The sequence below is a fragment of the Myodes glareolus genome, chromosome 4, assembly GCF_982192425.1.
Source record: "Myodes glareolus chromosome 4, mMyoGla1.1, whole genome shotgun sequence".
In the NCBI taxonomy this organism is placed as follows: domain Eukaryota; kingdom Metazoa; phylum Chordata; class Mammalia; order Rodentia; family Cricetidae; genus Myodes; species Myodes glareolus.
In genome coordinates this window covers 87,261,588-87,267,890 of record NC_142029.1, presented here as the reverse complement: position 1 = coordinate 87,267,890, position 6,303 = coordinate 87,261,588, and the positions used below count along the sequence as shown (strand labels likewise).

At 40.4% G+C, this 6,303-nt stretch overlaps 1 pseudogene; it reads left to right on the top strand.

Annotated features, from left to right (window-relative positions):
- The first annotated feature begins 5,186 nt into the window (after window positions 1-5,186).
- On the top strand, window positions 5,187-5,376 carry LOC148122360 (Nuclear RNase P; annotated as a pseudogene).
- The last annotated feature ends 927 nt before the right edge of the window (window positions 5,377-6,303 follow it).

Here is a 6,303-nt window from a genome sequence, read left to right as displayed (position 1 = left end):
GTGAACTCTCTACCTTCTTAAATCCTGCCCTACTGCTTTGCTTTGTTCTTCTTTTTTTGTCTTTCTCAATATATTTTTTCTGCTTTTGTCTCATCTCTCTAAAGTCTGGAGATTTCTTATAACCTCTCAGTTTGCCACTATGAGATGCAATTCTGGTATCTATTTTTCCCCACTTGACTTGTTTTCAGTTTAATTATGACTCCACGATGTTGGTCATTATCTACATCAGAACAAGACCCTCTTCTGCTCTCTTTCTGCTCCAAATAATAACAAAACCTATGGCTTTTTGTTGTGTGCCGTCTCCTGAAGGAAACTCATGAAGTGTGTTCTCAATGCCCTACTTCTTCCTCTTCTGAGACAATTTTGGTTTTCTTTGCTTGTTTCCTGAAGCAACGAAGATATTATTAACTGAATTAGTAAGATGAGATAAGAGAGGGCAAAATGTAGATACAGTCTAGATCTCGAAATCATTTGAGGTATTTCTGAGAGATTATATTATTCTAGACTTGAAGTCTCACATATGTAATAAAATTCTATACTATACTTAAATAAAATGTGGTTCTTTAAAGTCTGAGTATGTATTCAACCTATTCCTTTTAATTGACCCCCACAAGACACAGAAAATATGACAATGGTTTTGAATAGAAGTAAAATTTTCGCTATCCTTCTTTGAATCATGGATTGGTCTATAATTGTTTTTAAAATGGCAGACCCACAATCATGCCTGTAAGACAAAGTACCATTTATTGCCTCCTACACTATATGTGTTTGTATATGTATGATAGATGCAGTTTTGGAAAAATTTATTTTATTCCTTTAAAAACTAAACCACCGCTAGACTTGAAGTTTAGGAATAAAGTACATCCTTGCTTTTGATTGAGTTTGCTTCTCAGGGCCAAAAATAATATGGATATCTATTTTGTTATTTTTACATGTTCTATTATCTGAAAGAGAAAATAATTATGTGTCGACGTCCAGTGTGTCGGGGTCCCTGGGTAAGAGTCTCGAACAAGCCAGGACACAAGGGATACAGAGCAAAAGCAGCACTTGCAGCTGCATACTGCACATTTATTAAGCAATCCTTTTATAATTTTGGAAACAATTGCTTCAGTCAACAGTTTTATCTAAAAGAGGAGCTATAGATCATGAGTTAACCAACGACTTATTTAGATTATGCACACAAGGCAGCTTAACATAGCAAGGGTGGTCTGAGGGCTTGCAAAACATCCTGGCCTATTTTAAACAAGGGTCTCCAGAGACGTGATCTAACCGTTCTGATCTAATCTAAGACTTACTTCAGTAAGCAGAACAGCTGGTTCAAGCAGAGACTGTGCCTCAGGGCAGCCACTTCCGCAAACCACAGGGTATGTGAAACTTACAACTTAGAAACAAGGCCAGAGGACTTGTAACTCTGAAATGTCCTGTAGCATTCCATGAAACTTCTCTTAGATGCCAAGGCAGTACTCAACACTTACCCTGGTGCGGGTGGCACGATCCCTTCATATTACATCACAGTCTCCAAATCTCCACAATTATGTGACTTTTTAAGGCCATACAGCTTATGCATAAGACTAGATTCATACCCACTGTGCATTTGGTTAAGAAACACAAGGGCAGAAAATTGTGAAGAAAGTAAACAGGCTTTCTAGAGAGTTGTTTCACAGTGACTATAGAAGTTAGGATTCTGTCAGAAAATAGACTCAGTCATGCTGCCTATTATAGAAAGGATGCAAAGATTTCAGAGCCAGTTAGGAAAGTGTCCATGTTCCTACAGAAACCTCAAATTAAAGTGACACAGGCATGGGAAAAAGGAGTAATAAATATTTTCATATTTTTATGATTAGTGATAATTTTTCTAGGTTTTTGAGACTGAGGAGATTGAGCAAGCTTTTCTGATGACTCATGTTCAATTAGTTAAATGTGTATTTAAGGAGCCTGATATATGTCACATATTCATTAGTAGAGAAAAATGACTTAGCCAGAACACACACACACAAAAAAAAAATACTTAACTGTACTACACACCATTTTCCTTTGAACATATTCATAGGACCCAAATCCTTAAGAATAGAGAGTCCTCCGTGCACATTTTAAATTTTTTCTGGTGACACAAGTTGAAACTTTCAGTTATTCTTCTTAGTGTACCAATCTCAGACCCAAGAAACGATTGTCCACAAGTCAAGATTAGTGAGATAATGAGTATGCTAGGATTGTTCAGTGTCTGACAGGAATATAGAATACTTGGATGCTGCTGCATCACTAAGAAACCCTAGCCATGGTCAATGGCTCAGTAAAGTCCCATCCCTGTTAAGTCATAGCCATCATGGTCAATGACTCACTAAGGTCCCATCATTGAGAAGCTCTCAGTTCTACATAGAGTATGTTTTTCTTCAAAGACCATTTACTGGTGACATATTCTTGACTCAGAACTTTGTAAATACTGTGAGCTGATTGAATAGCAGCAGCTTCATCCTTACCACAAGGAGAGAATTATTCAGTTCAGAGACAATAATATAAAAACAGTGGTTATTTCCTGTTTGGAGTAAGCTAGATCTTTAAACTGTGCTTCTTTAATTTATGAAGATACTTGAAAAGTTCTAAAATATTTGTTTGGATATATAGGCTGAGAAATCCTTATACTAGTTAATTCGTTCAATCAACTTGAATAAAACTATTGATACTAGAGTTATGTAACTTTTATTTATTATAACATTTTTATGATCATCAAATGTTTCTAACATTAACTCTCATGGATATGCTATGTTTTTGTATTTTTGATAAATTCTTTGCAGCATGTGTATGATTAAATTTGTGAAAAATGGTTTGAAATCAACTCATATAGACATACTTTGGTAGACATACAATGTTTCTTAAGAACAAAGAGTCAGTTGTGTAAAACCCAGATGTAAAATGCACTTAAACACAAAGCAAACATGAAATCGTAAGTTCAAGATACAAAGCATCATTTGAGAATTCTTTTCTAGTTAGCAGCTTAGTCTGTTGGAGAACAAAACAGAGTATAACCTGGCTTAGTTTATAAGATAAATTGGCTTATTTATTTATTTATTTATTTATTCCATCTGCATGTGTGTGTGGTGTTTATAAGAATGTGCACACACATAATGCGTATATGCATGTGGGTGCCTGAGTTTTTCTCCATCACTATCCACTTACACAGTGAGTTAGGATCTTTCAGTTGATAGACAAGTTCAGCAATTTAGCCAATCTAGATAGCCAGCTTGCTCTAATGATACCCTGTCTCTACCTTCTGAGTGCTACAATTGCAGACGGATTAAGGTACTCACCTATGGATATTGTTTTGTGAATTCTCAGGTTGGTCTTCATTTCTCAGTCTTACATAGCAAGTTCTTTAGTGCTTTATTCTTTGAGCTGTCACTTCAGAATAAAAGGTTTACTTTAAAAGTTTAATAGTTTTTAATGATGTAAAAATTAAATATTTTACTATTGATATTAAAACCGTATTTAATAAAATTTATTACTAAAATTATTGGATATGACATAATTTTTTAAATTTAACAAGGTATGTCAATTAGTGGTAAAATGATGTTAAAGCTTATTTAACAATTACTGACTTGTTGTGGCATAAAAATCTTTGTTAAAAATTTATACAGAGTCTGGGTATATTTCCTGTCTATTCTTGCATCACTATTTCTTCACTTATTTATCTCGAATTTCTAAATAAATACTTTGGAAAATTCTGTTCTAAAATCAGGTAAAAACTCAGTAAAATCATATTAAATCACATTTGTGATAAAAGCTTAACGACTTTGAATAATAAAAATAAATATTGTTGCATAAACAGCAATATTTCTGGGTTGAGCTGTCAAGACAACATGAAACTAGATATCTCAGAAATTTAATGTATTAGTACTTGTAGTGGCATTTCACTTATATTTTAATAAATAAAGCTTGCCTGATATTCAGAGAGTAAAGCAATCATACTGGTCAGCTGTTGGGAGCCACCTGGAGGCACAGGTGGTCCTGCAGTTTGGAGGTAGCCACGTGGGGCTGAGCAACCCTGCCTGCACCCTTGCCTGCACATGCTCAGACCAGCAGGATGGCATTAACCAATCAGGACAGCGTTCAAGCCGCTCCACCGTTTAAAAGCAGATGCCTCGGGACCCTACTTCCTCTCTCTAAGCTTTCTCTCGTCCCTGCTCTATCTTCCCTTCCCCCAATTTTCCTCAAGGGAATGCTCCAAATAAAGATGTGACCAGAGAAGGAATTCTCGTTTTTGGTGGGGTTCATTCCTGCTGGACAGGATGGCGCCCCGCAACTGGTGCTCGAAACTCCGGGACGCTGAGGGACCCTGACAACTACGCCGGGGGACCCTGAGAAAGCCCGGGAGAAAAAGCCAAGATCAGACACCAGCACAGAGAGCCTTGAATTTCAGAACTCTGAGAACATGGAGCGGTGAGTGACGTCGGTTGAAATCCCCAGAAAGGGGAGGAAAAGAAATGTAAAAAGGAATTTCAAAGGATAGGCCTAAATAGAAAAGAAAATACAAAAAAAAAAATCAAAGTTAAGGTATCTGAAAGAAGGTACAGAAAGCAACGGGGAAGAAAAATCCCTTAAGTTCAGTGCAGGTGGAGCTGAGAAAAAGCGAGGTTTACGGTTGGGAGATCCGCGGCTTCCTCCGTGCGTACTCGCTGATAAGAGACTCGGGGCAACAGTCTCGTAGGGAGGCGAGTTTGATCGTGTTCTAAGACTGCCTTCCCTGTTCTTAAAGAGCCACAGAGTTTCTGAGGTGATTTTCGCCTAATTTTGATAAGAGAGCTCAGTCTCTGGCTCTCACGTACAAAAAACTTTAATTTTTTGACTGAGAAAGACAAGCTGCTTGATCGTGCTGAGAGTGCTGGCGGCAGCCGGCCCGCCTTTGAGCGGTAATGCCTGATTAGAAACACGGAAGTGGGCCAGGCACGGTGGTGCACACCTGTGATCCCAGCTACTCAGGAGGGAGACGCAACCAGTTGCTGGCGGGGAGTTTGCTGGAGGCCTGCGAATAGCCAGGTCGCGGGCGGGCTAAAGTCCGTGTGACATCAGAGGCCTTCTGGCGGGGCTATGGTTTTTGGAGGACCTTTTCAGCACCTGAGCGGACTCGCCTGACTGAGGCGGAAGCTGCGTGGTGAGCAGCGGCGCCATAGAAGGCAGAGAGGAGCTGAATCGGCTCTGCGGAAAAACTGTGTTTCCATAGCAACATGGGCGAGCGGGGAGGTGAGTTCCCAGAGAACGGGGCTCTGCGCGCGGGCGGACCGGGCAGGAGAAGCCCCTCCACGGGTGGGCGGATGCCCCCCCTCGCCGGAGCTTGAAAAAGACTCACAGCCGGTGGTGCGAGTTCATTGCCTGAGGTGAAACGGCGAGCCCGCGCACAGCCCGGGGCGGAGCCATGCCTTTGGGCCATGCGGAGCGCGCCACGGTGGGCCGCGCCTCAGAGACGGAGCTGCTGCCGCCCTCAGCCAAGGTCGCCAAGAATTTAGTCAGATAAAAACATTTGTCGCCAAAAATTCAGTCAGATAAAAACATTTATCCCCCAAACATCGCCCCTTTGTCAGCAGGAAGTAGCCAGATTGATGAGCAACGCCCATTCTCCCTTAAAAAACTGGTCGTGATTATCATAATAAAGGCATGTTTACCTGGTTAACGTATCCTAGGTAACAAAGAAAGGCGGACCTTTTGCCTGAGGCACCTGGTGAGATAAACAATGTTACCTAGAGGTTTTTCCATCTAAATAGGGGAGCTGGAGAGATGGCTCAGCGGTTAAGGGCATTGCCTGCTCTTCCAAAGGTTATGAGTTCAATTCCCAATGACAACTGCTTTGGTTTTTAAACAATAGAGGGGGACTACACTACCAGTGACAGCTTCCCCCAGAGAAAGGATTTCTCTTGCATTCTTTACACTTAATTTTTAATTCAAAATTTTGCTGGTACAGGCAAACAAGATTTGCTTTTTGAAACAGAGACCTGCAGATCTCTAAGTTCAAAACCAGCCTACTTCCAGTACTGATTGTGCTGAATTTTTACACTGAGAGTTTTTAATACTCTTAAATGTTAATTTGGGAGGAGAGTTTTGTTTATGTTTTTCTAGGAATGCTGACATACATCTGGATGCCAGCGAGACCGACCAGAGAGATAAAGAAGACGACCCAGTGGATGCTGAGTGTCCTGCTGTGGAAGATTCGTGCGGAGGCAGCAGAGATGACCTTCTGGGCGGTGCCAAGAGCAGCTGTTTCACACCATCGACTTGAGCAACACCCTGTGCAACCTCTTATCTCTGACTCTATTT